The sequence below is a fragment of the Rhinolophus sinicus genome, chromosome 14 (genome assembly GCF_057876585.1).
Source record: "Rhinolophus sinicus isolate RSI-liver-muscle chromosome 14, RSI-T2T, whole genome shotgun sequence".
NCBI classification, from domain to species: Eukaryota; Metazoa; Chordata; class Mammalia; order Chiroptera; family Rhinolophidae; genus Rhinolophus; species Rhinolophus sinicus.
The window spans coordinates 22,499,860-22,516,886 of NC_142514.1; positions in this window are offsets into that span (position 1 = coordinate 22,499,860).

The following is a 17,027-nucleotide window of genomic DNA, read 5'->3' on the forward strand; positions in this document are numbered from 1 at the left end:
TGCTCCGCGAGTGGCCGGGATTTCGCCGCAGTTCGCCGCAGCGCGGCGAGGAGGGAAGACAAGCGAGTTGCAGCCGCAGCGCCCGCAGTGTTTTGCGTCAAGGTCAAGCATAACCACTCTCCTGCAAGGCTGCCTCCGAATCCCTCCCTGGCGGTCCTCCCATCCATTCACACCGCCGCCGCCATGCGTCTGGCCTCAGCATCCCCGGCCCTCCTGGATCACTGCCCTAGCCTCTCGCTGGGTTTCCTGCCGGGCCAGCCTGGGATGAGAAGGTTGCAATCTATCCCACGGGAGAAGATTCCCAGCAGCTTTTCTCATGTGTACATCTCATGCCGTGTCGCCCTGCTTTAAACCCCGCAGTGGCCCCCAATACCCCTTAAGAGACCATTAAGGTACTTCACTACCAAGCCCAGCTTAACCCTTTCCAGCCCCACCGCCCCCTTGCACCAGAGACCCAGTGCCTCGGGCTCCCTTGCCCTTCCAGGAACAGCCATCACTTGCATACTTAAGGGACTACTCTTGCTGTTTCTTCTACCTTGGGTACCCTTTGGGAACTAAGCAAATTCATAGTCTCAAATTTATTATAATTATGCAATGGAGGGTGGAAACGCGCTGAAATGCCTCTTACCAGAGGTCACAAAAATGAAAGCTGACGGGTTAAGCAGGAGAAATAAATGAGGCCAATAGGCAGGGGCATAAGAAAAATCTGTCTAAAGGACAGGGACCCTGCTCTCGATTTAGGCTAACATGCTCCTTGGGGGGAATGTGATGCCAGATATTTGAGTTTACAAGAAAAGCTACAAATTGAGATTGTAATCTCTCAATTTTTAAATGTCGATTTGATTTTTAAAACATCCCTGTGGGCCGGATGCAGCTTATAGAGCCTCACTGTGTGATCTCCTCTTAGGGAAGAGGATAGTTTTCATCGAGAAAATACTCTGAAAAACTGTTTAAGGGGAAGGTAAGGCTTGAAGCTCTGAGAAGCAGCTGTTGTGGAGGCAACAAGGAAGAGGACTGGAGCATCTACCAGAAACTGGAGGACTGGATTTGGGTAAAAGGCATGAACAAGGGGTGGGGAGAGGCAGCAGGAAGCCAGTCAGTGTTGTCCACGGGGCCCTTGTGGCGCTGTGCCTCGTGTGTGTGTGTGTGTGTGTGTGTGTGTGTGTGTGTGTGTGTGTGTGACAGAGAGAGAGAGAGAGAGAGAAAAGGAGATAGGAGGGGAAACTGACAGTCCCCCATCCCCAATCCCTAAGGCTTCAACAAAATGGGATAATGCCTAGCGCAGAAATTGCAGAGCTCCTTAGGAAGAGAGAGTGAAAAGAATAGCCAAAAAAGGGCAGATGTCCCTTATCCTGAGATAAGAGCTGACCCTGGTCTGGGGTGTGGGGGGGCTGGGAACAGTGTAGAGAGAAATAGAAGACTCAGCTGAAGCTGTATTGGGAACCAGGGTATTTTTAGTTCACCCTGAGGGTTTTTGTGGCTTTGATGTGATCTCTGTCTCCCATCCCTAGAAAGCTTCAAAAAAAAATCTCCTAATGCTGGCTGAGGCTGCCCTGACTGGGGTGTTTGTGAAAACGTCTGAAGGGGCCAAATTTTACATTTGTGTTGGTGTAGTGCTGAAGCAAGTATAGGCTGAAGCAAGAGCTGGACCAGGAGAAATAAAACCTCCCAGGAATCTGCAGTAATCTTGGAGAGGGTTTTCAAATGGATGCTTGGACTCATCCATGATCTCAAGGGGCTCCTGGCTGACAGGTTACAGTAATAAAGAACCAGCTATAATTTATTAGGTGCTTGCTTGTGCCAGACGGTGTGCTACATACATTATCTGTAGTGATTGTATGAGAGAGGTACTATTATAATCCCCATTGTACAGATGAAGAAATTAAAACCCAGAGAGGCAAAGTGGCTTGCCCAAAGCTACAGAGATAGAAAACAGTGGACTGGACCCGCTCTCCAGCTGATTGCCCCCAGCAGAAGAAATTGTTACCAGCCTGGGGTTTTCATGGGTAGCATTTACCATGCAAAGTTACAGGTATTGTTTTGACTTGAAGGTCTGTTCTTCCCACTCATCGATAAGGGGGCAGGAACCATGCCGCTGACAAGGAGAAAATTCTGAGCCGTCTTAAATTGCAACAGGCCAGAGGGTGGGAGGAAGAGCAAAAAGGGATTAATCAGTTAACAATGGCAGTGCAAAACTAACAAAAGACTGCTCACACTCCTTCGTGTGTGTCGGAATTAAATGAACTTCCAGGTGGCTGTTTCCGAGATTATCTAAGAGAGAATAGCCAGGAACCTCCTCGTGTCTTGCTTACCCCAGAGCATTATGGACTCCACTGCAGACTCTGCCGGACCTATCCCAGAACTAGCCCTGCTTCACCTTCTCCCATCCCCTTTGTCTATAGCTAATGTAAACTCTTTCAGAGGGGCTTACATCCGTCTCCCCCTCCATTTGATGTATAAAAATGCTTGTTCCTCCAGGACGAGGTGGTTTCTTTCCTACCTAACCATGCTGCTGGTGGTTTGGACTTTATGCTCCAAGATCGGTCTTTTTCTTGCTGCACGTAGCAATAGCCTAACACCTTTTCTTTTAAAAAGACTTTCAACTGTGGGAGTTAAAATTGTCGTTTAATACCTCTAATTTTAAGTGTCTGACACACAGTGGGTGCTGTGTACATACGTATTAAATCAATTCCTTTAAGGAAGGCCCAAACCAGTGCCCTCAAAGTCTTAGATCTTTATGCCCTTGGGCAAGTCATTCACCCTCTCTGGGCCTCAATTCCTTCATCTGTGAAATGGTGATTATAATGTAGATCTTACAGGATTATTGTGAGATTTAAATGAGACCAAGCCATGTAGTTTCTAGAACTTTCCATACAACTGGCAGCTATTGTTGCTGCTATAAAGATGACATGATAAATGGTGATAGTGATGATGATGGGGACTGAGGAAAGAACAGGGAAGAAAACCAGGATCTGGAAATTCCAGAACTTTATCAGTTCAGACAGGAAATTCCCAGGAGGTCCAGCCAGTTTGCAGAGTTTCTAAGATAACTGTCTTCCTTCGTTTATCATTGCTGGGATACCTACTGGGTGCCAGCGCTTGTCCTCGTTTCATTCAAAACTCTGTAGAACAGATACTCAAATTATCCTTATTTTACAAGTCAGGAAAATGAGGTTAGAGAGATGACATGACTTCCCCATGGGGAACACAGCTAGAAAGTGGCAGTGAGGATTTGAACTTAGATCTCTGTGGTTCTAAAATCCTTGTAAAGGGGACCAAAGTTTGCCACCCCAAAATGTGCCTTTTGGTTATTAAGAAACAAAAACTCACAAAGCAACTTTGACCTTCACCCTTACCTGCTTAAGGGAATTCAGATAGAAAAAAACTGCTTAAAGGAAGGGAGTATTATGATTAAGCATCATAATATAGACTAAATGTGGCAGACAAGGAGAGCTCTAGTAAAGCCTGTTTCCCTCTGTGTCCCATTGTTTCTGGGTGAGCAGCCAAGGATTTGTTTATCACATGATAGCTCTTTCTATCTACCTGTAAATTGCCTGCTTCCCCTTTGAAATCCCAGAGCCCTGCCTCCCTCTCCTTAGTCCCGAATGGCATATAAACCTCAACTGCCCATAGCCTCCTTCCTAGAGTCTCATTCTTATGACACCCCTACATGTACATCGTAATACATTTTGGACATTTTCTCCTGTTAATCTGTCTCATGTTAATTTGATTAGCCCAGCTACAAAAACTTAGAAGGTGGGAAGAAAGTTTTTGGGTCTTTTACCCCCCACACTTATTCTTTCTGCTTTTTATGCCACAGCTTCCCCAGTCTTCCCTTCATTCACCAGAACATTTATCAAGGATCAAGGAAGTGCTAAGTTTTCTGCAGGGGCAGGGGATACCAGACCCAGACTGTCTGAAAGATGTGTCCAGGTCCAGCTGGGGAGTCAGACAACTCAATGGACATTTACAGTTCAGCTTGATAAGCTCTCTGCTGGGGGAAGTGCGGGTGATAGAAGAGTGGGCCTTAGATGTCCCTTTCTCCTTGCTCTTGAGGTATATCTCAAACTTGCCACAATGGTTCCCTTCAAGCCTCCTACCCTAAAATGAAGAGACATACCCTCACCCGTCATCTCTGGGGTGGAGGGGTGTTGCAGTGGGGACCAAACAATAACCAATAATCTTCTCCAAAAGAATCCCTCCCAACCAGCCTCTCTTCTCTTTGTCTCTGCCATGCACACACATACTCCATGATGACCAGAGGTGGGTGATGGGTTAATGCTGGTTGAACTGGTTTCTCCATCCTTCAGCATGCCCTGCTTGGGTGGTCCTTGGCATTCCTTGCCTCTGTCCCAAAGCCAAAATGAAAGGAAACTTACATTGAACATCCTGTTACACATGCATTAAAGAGACATCAGGAAGGAAAGGTCACCCAACTGTCAATAGTGATTATATCTGGGTGGTGAAGTTACATAATCTCTATTTTCTCCTTTTCACTTTTTTGCTTAAAAGTTTTTTTCTACCATGAACATATTACTTTTATAATCAGTAAAAATATAAATAAAATTATCCACTATTATAACAATTATTTGTGGCCACACAGGTGTGGGAGAAGGTCTGTTAGAAGCAATGTCAGAAGTGGCTTTGTCCTGAGCACAGCTGGGACTGGACAAGACAGCACACAGGGGAGAGGTGAGGAAGTGAGAGGTCATCGAGGATTAAAAACAAGAGCCACCTTTCCTGAGAGCTTGCTCTGAGCCTAGTTTCTTCCTAGACCCTGATGTGCATATCTCGGTTAACCCTTAAAGCCAGTATAGGCGATAAGCTATTATTTCACAACTGGTGAAAACAAGGATCCCTTTTCAAGGGAAAGAAACCAAGACACGGGGAGATTCCATTACTTGTCCAGGGACACACAGCTAGAAAGTGATTGGGTCAGGATTTGAATGCAGATCTGTATATTTTTAACTTCTGGACTTAGAGGCTATTCCAAGCCCTCCCAGTTAAATGTGCGTATGTATTCCCAGCTCTTTACACACAGGACACTCATAGTTATTAGTACTATCTATGCAAAACAGCAGGTGAGGTGAAGGTCAGTGTCCCATTTTCTAAATGAGAAAATTAAGGCCAGAGAGGGGACTTGTTTAGTGTAGCCAGCTGAGATGTGCTGGCACTCCTTCTAGAATTCAGGCCTCCTTTCTTCCAGCAGCCCTCCTCCTTCCGCTACCTTCTGCCAACTGCCCAGGCTTCCTTCTCGAAACAAATGACTCAAGGTAAACTGCTGGTTGGACTTCCCCTTTTTCAAAACACAGGAAGTCTGTGTTGTTTGTAATTGTGGGAGAACAATTTCAGGTCAGTTACACAGTGTCCAAGGCCACATAAAGGATTGCCTTCTGCAGCCTCAGGGCTCCCTGCAACCTGGGCTGTCAGAGACACCTGTATTTTTCCTTTTTGAAGGTCATGTCCCTGTGTCTACCCAAGTCAGGCTTGAAGTAGCACCTCAAAGAGCTGACTGAACTATTATGGAATTTAGAGAAATGAGCCCAGGAGGAGAGAGAGGCAATGGTAATAGTAGTAATTAATAATAACTCACATTTATGGTACACTAACCTTTGCACCAGCCACTGTGGGAAGTGTGGCTGACATACGTGAATTTCTTGGAGCCTCATAACAACCCTAGGAAGAAAATGCTATAGCTTTGGAGCCAAATAAAATTGAATTCAAACCTTAGCCACGTTGCTTCCCAGCTGTGTGACCTTGGGGAAGCTATTTACATTCATTCAACAAATGTTTTTGAGCACATACTATGAGCAACACACTGTTCAGTGAACAGAACAAAGACCCTTGCTCTTGTGGTGCTTGCCTTCTACAAGGGGAAGCTGACAAATTGTCAACACAGTTTAGTAAATTATGTTAGAAGGTGATAAGGGCTAAGCAGAGCAAGGAGGCTAAGGAGTGCTGATGGGGGGAGGGGAGGGGGGAGGAGGCAATGTTAAAGAGTGGTGTCAGGGAAAGAGCCTCGCTGAGACGGTGATATTTATGCAAAGTCTTAAGGAGGTGAGGGAGTTAGCCATTAGGTAACTGGGGAAACTTTCCTAAGCAGAAGGACTAGGCAATGCAAAAGCTTTAGGGTGCCAGGTAGTTTCAGAGAGCAGCACCGAGGCCAGTATGGCTGAACAGAATGAGCCAGGAAGAGTCCGCCCTACCCCAGGGCTGCCCCAACATCGTTTTTCATACCACACTTTGTGCTGCCTTCATCAGTCTTTCATAATTTGTGATTATTTGTCTATTTGGGCGTTTGCTTGTTTCTTGTTTGTTTCCTCCTCTAACCCTAAGCTCCTTATAAGCAGAAGCCACGTCAGTCTTGTGCAGTGCTGATCAGAGAACACAGAAAGTGCTTCCTACCAGTTGAATGAATGAATGAAATCCAATCATCCGTCTACCTAGGCATATTTATGCTAGAACCTCCCATCACATGTAACACTATTTCTCAGGTACCTCATTCTGAGCTCCAGGTCAGGATAGTGAGAACAGAGATAGTAGTTAAGAGAACAGGCTCTGGAGCTAGACTGCATGGCCAGTCCTGGTTCTACTACTTACTAGCTGTGTGATCTCAGGCAAATTAGGGAAACCACTCTGTGCCTCAGTTTCCAAATCTATAAACTGGCATCAGTATCCCTCTCCAAGGGTTGTAAGCACTCTGTGCCCAGTGTATACTGCTCATATACTTGTTGGCAATTCGTGTTTTATCTCTGCAGCCCAGCCCTGGGAGCCACGAGTCTGCTTCTTTCCTCCTGTACCAGATCCTAAAAAGGAAGTGAGACGGTAAGGGGTGCCATTCCTGGCACATACTACCATGTCTGTCCTGTGTGCTGGCAGCTGGGGGAAGGGGGACTCTAGGGTCTCTACTGGAGTAGCAGTCTGGGGATATTGTTCCCTGCTGTGTAGCCTTCTGGCCTGATTCTCTGGCCCTTTTCTGCTAGACGACCTAGAATGGACTCTTGTTTACAACTGAGAAAGCTAACCGATAAAGATACCAATGCAGGCGTACCTCAGAGACATTGCAGGTTAGTTCCAGACCACTGCGATAAAGTGAGCCGTAATCTTTTTGCTGGTGGAGGGTCTTGCCTTCAATTTGTAAAAAACTCAATATCTGTGAAGCACAGTAAATGAGCTATGCCTGTACTCAGTACCTACTTCTATTCCTGGTACTTTACATTCATTATTTCATTTACTCCTTAAACAGACCTGAGAGGTAGATAGAATTCATCCCATTTTACAGATGATGGAACCAACTCAGAGAGGTGGAGAGACTTGACTAAGGTCACATAGCCAATGAGTGGCAGAGAGAGGCCAAGGTGTGACTCCAAATTGCTCTCTCAAGGTGCCTTTCGATGGTGACTAAAAGGCCCTGCAGGATTTTCTCCTCCAGCACTTGCTGCTTTCTATGATAACAGCTCAGCTCTGCCTGGAGAGAAATCATGTGAGTCTGTCCCGAAGCCGGAAAGACAGATAGGTCCAGGCTGCCTGGGAGGAACTTGGGGCCTCAGAGGGGAACTGACTATGCCCTGCCTGAGTCAGGGCTTCGCTAGAAGAAGCCCTCCTCCCTCCTGTCCCTTAAGCCAGAGACATTTTCTCTCTGAGGTCTGAGGCTCACTGTCACAGGGTGGCCTGATTCCCATGGAAATATGGAAATAGAAAACATCTGGTGCTGCTGCAGTTGCCTGGCAACAACCAGCTACCCGCTCATTTGACAGAGTCAAGAAGGCTGTGTGATGCTGTCAGAGATTCTTGGATCTGAGGCCTGGAGACCTTGATTCTGGTTCTGATTTGCTGAGTGATTTTGGGCAAGTCGCTGTCCCTTTCTGGAACTCAGTTTCCATCCCTTGTGGAAAGAGCAGTCAGACTATCTAAGCTGCAAAATGACTAGATGGTCAGAATCAGAGCGATGGTGAGCCATGGCCAGAGGCCCAGGGGCTGGTCATGGGTGAGGGGAGACTCAGTTGTCCTCCTGTTCATCCTGCCCCAGCCTGTCCTGGCCCTGGTTACCAGTGAAGGCAGGGACATTTCCTTTCCCACTTTGAGCTAATTTGGGTCACCCAGACTCCATCCCAGGCCCACTCTTGCAGCAATCTGGGAATTATCTTTGTACCCACAAGTTGGTGCAGCCATGGCCTACCTGGCAGACTCTTCCCTATGGGGAGTTTCCTCAGTTCCTGCCAAAATGAAGCTATTTATCTCTCAGTATTTCCCTGAACACCCATCAGAGGACCTTCTGCTGCTGTTTGCAGAGACCGCACTGATGGTAAACCCTGAGGGAGGTGCGTTGTACAGCTATCAGCAGAGTTAACACATTCCACTTCACAACCATCGCAAAAAAGGACAGTGCTTGCCATTTGCTGGGCTTGGCACAGCAACAAATGCTTTATGTCCATGATCTCATTTAATCCTCATATAATCCAGAGGGATGGGAACAAAGGCCCCTGTTTTACAGATAGGAAGTAGAGCCTCAGAGAGGTGAAATGACTTGCCCAAGTTTCCCGTGAATGGTGGAGTCAGGACTCACATTCAGAGCCAGTGCCACCGCCCAGGGTTTCAAACCTCTGTAGGGTGCTATTTCTCTAAGTCCCAGGACTGTGTTAGACCTGGAAGGGTTCAACATCACCCTAACCCCCACTTTACAAATCAAGGCCCAGAGAGAAGTGACTGGCCCAAAGCCACAGAACAAGTCACTGTTAGAGCAGATTCTAGGACCACGCTTCCCAAAACCTCACTATACCATTCCAGAAAATAAAATGTGCCCCAGGCATAAACAAGAAACTATCTTAAGAAATCCCTAGTATTTCCTAGAAAGTGGAACTGGGTTCACAGACAAGGGTCTCCTAGAGGTCTCAGGGTTAAGAGAGCGAGTCCCAGTGTTCCTCTGGGCAGCAAGCGGGCTGTGAGCATCACCCCTTTGGACCTATAGAAGAGGCCTCAACTCCAGACACTCGCTGAGGTGGTTTGTGTGCTCAGAATATTCTCCCCCATAGTCGCCTTGCCTGGTAATGCCCACCTGTGCCTCACGTGTCAGTTCAATGTCACTTCCTCTGGGAAGGCCTCTGCGAGCACCCACGTTCCTCCAACTGTGGAGTCTCATGGGTCCAGCTCTTTTCTGTAACAGCACTGACTATAGTTTGTCCTGTGGGCTCACATCACAGGCACACTTAACTAACACCAACTTTAGAACTTGTCTCCAACCACTGACCTCCAAAGATGCAACTCCAGAATTTGGTGATATCCTCACGAAAACAAACTAACCTTTACCGTGCAGTAAGATGATAGATGTTTCACGTATAAGCAGATTGGAATCACCCCTGTGACTGCCAGGAGCACTCCTAAATTCTCTGCCCAACTTCAGCTCATCGTGAGAGACAGGGTCTTTTATTTCAAGGCGGAATGGCTTCAATGTCCAGATATCTCAAGACAGCCTTTCTTTTAGTTACTTCCTTCAGCCTAATTCTCAGACAAAGCATGCAAAAGAATCACTATGCATTATAGGCAATCTAAGGACTTTTAAATGTAATTTTGAAAGATATGCCCTTTCCACCTGAGCGCTGGCTTTAGAACGGAACCCCCTTCAGGGACACCCTCCCTATAATTATACATGGGAAAAAGTATTGAACTTCTGTTCCCACCTTCCTCAGAAGTCCCAGGAAGATCTGTTTGGTGCATCTCTGTGTACCCACACCCGGACCATGCTGGGCATAGAGGAGGTACTCAGTAAATGTTCATTAAAGAGATGAATCACATTTGCTTACTTGTGGAAATAAGACCAGAAGTGGTCTATGTGGGTCTAGGTGGCTATAGGTGCTCTCACTCTTTAAGGCTGGAAGCCACTTAGCATCTGTATGCACCTGCTCCCCTGAATGCACAGGCCAAAAGCAGTGTGAGTGTGAATGTGGGTGTGTATATATTTATTTGCTCACACACTGTGACAACCAGAGGCAGTTTTCTATCTTTGGGAGTTACATTCCTATCCATTTTCTATAGCTTCTGTAACAAATTACCATAAACTTAGTGGCTTAAAACAAGATGACTTTATTATCTTACAGTTGGAAGTCAGAAGTCCCAAATGGGTTTCAAGGGGCTAAAATCAAGGTGTTGACAGGGCTTGCATTTCTTTGGGAGGCTCTAGGGAAGAATCCATTGCCTTTTTTTCTGGAGCTGCATTCCTTGGTTTGTGGCCCTTCCTTTATCTTCAAAGCCAGCAGCTTAGCATCTTTAAATGTTTCTCTCTTTGCTTCTATCTCACACATTTTCTTTTCTCTTATAAGGACCTTTGTGATTATATCGGGCCCACTCTGATAATCCAGAATGAGCTCCCCATTTTAAGACATTTAATTGAATCACAGTTGGCTGCTATTTCACCCCGCTGAGTCACTCCGGTCTGAGGTCAACCAAAACCCCCAGGCTTTTTTTCGGGAATCGCCAGAGCCCTGGTTGGTTGGGTGACCCCACTCCTTGATGTGTGCGACTCATTTCTTAAAAACATTTACTTTCAAATTACAAAGGTTATACATGTTTGATGAAGTAAGTTGGGAAAACGCAAAGGGGAAAAAATCACTGATAATGGTTATTTTTAAATAGATGGATTTTTAAAAAAATGATCCTATATTTTTGTAATCAAGAAAAAGAAAAAAACAAAAAACAAAACCCTCATACTCAAGCAATTTTCATTCCTGGGGGAAGGAAAATTACCTGAGAAAGAAACATTAATGTACCATAGGAATAATTGTGAATTCTAACATATATAGGTATCTCTAGTCACATACAGAATTCAAATGTGTGTCAACATATAACAACGTAAACTCATCTCCCAGAAGCTATCACGGCTTATATTTTGGGTATAGCCTCCAGGCCCTTATAGTTAACACCCTGTATTTTAAAATTTAAGTCTAAGTCTAAACTTAGCACTAGGTTTGGAGATAGCCAGACCTGGTTCAAAGTCTGGCTTCCCTGTTTATTGGTCTATCACTTTGGACAGTTTATTTAACCTCTTGGTCTGTTTCCTGACCTGTAAAACGGGGGTAACGATATCCTTCCATCCAATCCATCCCAGGATTGTGGTAAACATGAAAATGAATGGAAATAAAGTACACAGAGCGCGGTAAGGAGCTCATATTGCGATTACTATTAATTCTTCACCTGCCCAACTGGTGGTGCTCCCTTCCTGATCCAGGTCAGATGCCGCATCCTTTGTAGCCTTTCTTGGATACACACTTCAGGATCTCTCACTGTCTTGCTGCCTTCCCACGTCCCATATAGCATTAGACACACGCTGCACTGCCCGCTACACTCTAAAAAGTCCTCCAGAGCAGCGACCATGTCTACCTTGTTCACTTCTGTGTCCCTGGGTCCAGCAGAAGACTCACTGTGGCTGTCAGGAAATGTTGCGTGTGAGAATTAGAAGGTGCTGGATGTGTTGAAGGAATGGATGACTAAACGACCGGGGAGGTTGAATAAGTGAATGGATGAATGGATGAGTGTCGGTGAGCAGGTGTCGCTCACCAGCCGGTGTGGCTCTCCTAGGGGGAGCCAACCCTCCATCTCCCAAGGTGGGCCACGTTAGGTGGGGTCGGCGCAGCGGGTCTCCAGCCAGGCTAGGCTGGCGTAGGCCCTGCCCCACACAGCGGGAGCATCGCTGGGGGCGGAGCCTCTCACGGCCTAGAGTGAAGGGGGTTAGAGGCGAGACTGGGGCGGAGCTGGAGGGCACGGGAGGCCCGCCCGGTTTTGGGGAGCGGCGGAGCCGGAATCTATGCACCCACACAGCCAAACCAGTTTCCGCAAGCGCAGCTCTCGGTCTGCAGCCCCACCCGAGACCTGAGCTCTGGAAAGGCCCCCGGCCTAAGTAGAAGAGAAACCGAGACCTTAGAGATTGGAGGCAGCAGCCCGGATGTAAGGATGCAAGCCTGGCAGGGGCTTCCCGCCGCGGAGTCTGAGCCTAGACAGTTCTCTTGTTGCGTCACCTTTGCTAAGACAGGTCTCCTTCGAAACTCCAGTTTCCCCATCCCGGGGACCCTTCTCGCTTTGGCACCATTGAAAATCTTAACTCTTTCCTAGGCAACCGCCCCCCAAAAATCTCCGACAGCAAAACAAAAACAAAAACCTGATACTCTGACACCACTGAGCAGACAGACCTTCAGGAGGAACAGAGAGCACAGAGTCAGACGGCAAAGCTTGTTACCTCGATCTCCTTCCCTGCCTTCAGTTTCCTTGCCTGTAAAATGACTATTGACAGTAACTGTTCCCACCCCCACGGGATGGCTGTGAGGATCAAGCGAGCTGTTGTACATAAACTGCTTTGCAGCGTTGGGAGCAAGTCACACTTACTCTCAGCGTGCAGTTTCAGGCCCAGCCCTTCCTGAGGCCAGCCCCCCACACACCCTCAGTTTGTGGCAGTGGCAGGGGTAGGAGGGCCTCCTGGGACATTCCTGAGCCTGGTGTGGCTACAGCTAAAGAAAGTAATCTGGGTCCTCTGTGCTGAGAGCCTGGCTGGTCTCAGGGCCTGCGTGCGGAGAAGGGAGTTTTTAGAGAAGGAAATGGTTGTGGTAAGACAGAATGATGGAGCAACTTCTCGGGGATCTGGGTGGAAAGCCCCTTGCTCCTGGTGTGTTCTCATGGTGGGATGTGGGGCAGGTGCGGCAGTCCTGCCCATCCCCCATCACAGTCAGAAAGTACCTGGTGTTGACCAAGGGCAGCAACAGGTCTTCGCTCGTGGAGCCTCGGGCCAGCCACTGCCATCTCTGGGCCTCAGAACCTCCCTCTCCCCACAGAGGTTTCCCAGGGTCACGCAGAGGCTGGTCCCACCAGTCAAGCCTCTATTCGGCTACTCCAAGGATGGCCCAGGGAAATAGCCTTTGGAGTTAGCTCCTGAGTTGCTGGGGCACACGGGAGGTTGTTTCTCCTCTCTGGACGTCAGTGCTGAGTGAGAGTGAAGTTGCATCTGGTTCTGCAGTGGCATGACCTTGAATGCAAGATACTGTGACCAAGACAAGTATTTTGTAATCTCTGGGGTTGGGGACAGTAGAAAGGCCCAGTCGTGTGGAGAGATGAATCAACACCCAGGACAGTTGGGGAACTTGGTCATTATTCACTGAATGGCTTGGAGAAGACCAACCTTCTCTGTTTCTACTTCCTCACTGGCAAAACGGGGGCATTCCCCTGTGGGCTTCTCCTTCCTTCTCTGTAAAACCGGAGTGTGTGGGGGGTGGGGGTTCCAAGCCTATGATTCTGCTTTCCAGCTGTGATTCTGGGCAGGCCACTTTACCTCTCCATGTCTTAGTTTTGCCACTTGCCCAATGGGCATTTTATCCTTCCTCACTTTCAGGGTTGCCGAGTTCAAATGCGGTGAACAGGGAAGAAAGTAGACACTGATGTGGCTTCATCCCTCCCTCCCTGAGGAAGATGGGGTATGCTGTTCCCATGGTGCTTGCTGGGAGTGACCTTGGGAATCATATCCCTGGGGATCTGCTTAAAGATCTTCAGTGGCTCTCCTCGGCTCAGAAGGGATCAAGGACTAACTGCAGCCTCCATTCAAATCCTCTGCCACTCACATCTAATACTTCCCATTCTTCAAGACACAGCAACAATTTTCCTCAAACAAGCCTTGCACTTTTCCTCCTCCAGACCTTTACTCACGATTTCAAGGTCCCAACTGTACTTGCCATCTTCTCTCCAGATCTGCTCCTCTTCCAGTTCTCAGAATTAGAGAAGGCTATCCCCCAGGGATCCAGGAGCTGAAGCCTGGGAACTGGGATGTATTATTCTCAACTCCTTTCCCCTTACCACCCACATTTATATTAGTCCCGAGTCATGAAGTTCTGTTCCCTGAGAGTTCATCCTCTGTGTCTCTCATATGTACCCCAGGACCTTGTGGAACATGTGGGGACGTTATTGAACAGCCACACACCTTCTCTGTGCTGACATGGAGTGGGGGTGGGGCAATCTTGTCCCTAGGGACCCCAGGCTGGTGAGGAGAGTCACGTAACCACACTCCTGGACTCGCTTATTCAATTCCTTTACACTTTAAGGCCTCTGCAAGTAGAACATAGTAAGACCTGTAGATTTGGGTTGAAGAGAACTGGACTGCCTGAGTGACCATGGGGAAGCCCTTTCCTGCTTTGGTCCTCTGTTTTGCCGTCTGTATAATGGTATGAAATTGATTTGAAGAAGGGAAGGTTGGGGGCTTTTCTAGCTCTAACAATCTTGAAAGCAATGATTCTCCAGGCCAGGGAGCAGGGGGGAAGGGAGACAGCGGCACAGCTATTCAGAAGCCTAAGGTGCAGGAGGTCCACTTCTGCAGGGCAAGCCCCAACTCCCTTGCCCTCACCTCTCCTCCCACGAGGGTGTAAAGCCCTTTGTAAAGCCTCCTCTAAAACAGAGAGGCTGCTGCTTAGCTCCTTCCCCACGCCCTGCTGGGTTATCTGACTGGCCAACAGCTGTTTTTTTCCAGCTGGCAAGGGAGCTGGAGTCCAGGCTGGGAAAGGAGAGCCCCGGATTATTGCCCAGTGACTGTTGCAGCAAAGGGATCTCGAGTTAGATAGGCCTGGGTTCGAACCCCACCTCTGCCACTTTTAAGCCGTGCGGCTGTGATAGTTAATTTTATATGTGAAGTCGACTGGCTCACAGGGTTCCCAGATAGCTTTGGGCTTGGACTGGAACTATAATAAACCATTGGCTCTCCTGGGTCTCCAGCTTGCCGGCTCACCCTGCAGATTTGGGACTTACTGGCCTCCATAATCGTGTAAGCAAAATTCTTTATAAGAAATCTCTTATATACAATAAATCTTTTTATAGATAGAATATAAAATACAAGTATATAAAAATATAAATATGTGTATATATAAATTATGTATGAGATACATGATTTATATACATTCATATAAATGTGTGATATGCACATTTATATGTACATATTTATATAAACGTATATAAATTATATATCTCCAGACATATATATATATCTCCAGACATATATATGTGTATATATGGATATATAATCCATATAGTATACATATCGATATATGTATAAAATATCTCCATCCTATTGGTTCTGTTTCCCTGAGTAATACAGAGGCTTTGGGCAATTTGCTTGCTCACTCTCAGCCTCTATTTTGAAATTGGTAAAAAAATGAAAATAATTATTCCTTACATAGAATTCCCATTATCTCCTGAAAATAACTCCATATCTTCTTTGGAAGCATTTTGAAGCTCTTCTCTGCCCTGGCCTGGCCTGTCTTGCTAAGACTCATCTCCCCCATCACTGCTGTAGCTGGATGCCACTCCCTTTTCAGCCCCAAGACTTCACACCAGCTGCTCCCTCTGAAATGAACACCTTCTCTTTTGTCTGCTTAGTAAACTCTCACACATCCCTCAGGGCCGATGTCCTCCTCTCAGGGCCTTCCCTGACTCCCTTAGGAATTGTCTGTGCCCTCATAGTGCCTGGCAAACCCCTTAACTGTCCAGTTATTCATGCCATGTTGGGGTTGTGGGTCTGTGCATCTGTTTCCCCAGACGATGAGTCCCTCAAAGACCTGACTCCAAATCACTCATCTCTGTACATGACAGAGTGGTGGTTTCCCCTTCTTTGCATTGGTTCAGTGTTTTTCAGTTCGTGAAGCACTTTCAGATCCAAAATTTCACTTAAATTTACAGCAATGCAGGAAAGGAGGCAGAACCAGAACTCAAGTCCCCAGTTCCATCCCCCCTCCCCAGACAGGGCTTTTGCAGAAAGAAGCACTCAGGTGGGGAGTGGGGCTTGGTTCTTTGGCTTCTAAGGCCTGCAGCTCAGCAGGGGCTGGAAAGGTCAGGCAAGGCTGGATTGGGGCAGGGTGGGCTCCATGTTAGCAGAGGGTGCAAAGGTGGATGGCCGCAAGAGAGGGTCAGGTCTGATTCCAGGTGTTCTGTGGGGTCTTGGGCAGCTCTTTTCATTTCTCCATCTTTAATCTCTTTAGCTCCATAAAATGTAGCTCTGAGGGCCAATGTGGAACACTTAAGATAACTAAGGAGTGAGCACCCTGGGAAGAAAATGGGCTGAACAAACTCCATATATATAGCAAATATATGCACCCAAATATATTCAGACACTTCAACCATTCCCATCCTTCTGACAAGTGATCTGGTTTGTTAGAACCCTCTCCCCCAGGCCCACAATATCCAAAAACTCCTTATCAGAACCCCAAGATCCTCTCCATAAGGGCTTAGAGACTCTTCCACTGGGACCCAGAGGCCCCTGAATGGGGTCAAGACCCCCTTAGGGTCCAAAGACACCCATCCCACTTCAGGGCTTAAGGGCCCAGTGCTCAAGGGCTTAGGGCTTCCTACACTTTACAGGTCTTTCTGATCGTGGTGCCCAAATCTCCTAGAGAGACCTGTCCAGCCCTAGTGTGGGGCTTAAGCTCCATTTCATCAAAAGCACTCCAGCTTGAAACCTCATGGGCAGAAAAAACCACAGTCTGGGCATCTGCCCTGAGCTCTGGACCACCAGCAGTGCTGGGAAAATTCTCCGGGGTTCCTGGGTACCCTTAGGCTCAGCATAGGGCTGTGCCCAAGTTGAAAATATCTCTTGGGCTGTTCTCATGTCCTTCCAGGAAATTGTTTCCCAGGAAAGTCCCTTGGGGTTGACATTCCAGAGATGGTCTGGCCCAAAGCAAAGCTGGGAAAGATAACGGCGATTTCCCTCCGTGATCTCACCAGATATCTCAGAACCCAGAGATGTGGGTTTTTGTCCTGGATCTGACTTGGTGTATAGACATGGATGAGTCATTCAGACTTCCTGGGTTTCAGTTTGCCTTTGACTGGGGAATATGGGCCCTACCTCACAGAGGATCCAGTAAGATCAAAGATACAGAAAGTTTTTGCCGTTGACATTTGAATTACGGGTGAAAAATACTGATGGGAGGGGACTGTGAAGCAGTGGGCCTGGAGTCAGATCCTCCTATGGCCAGATGACCTTGGACAAGTCATCTTGGACTTGGTAACACTGT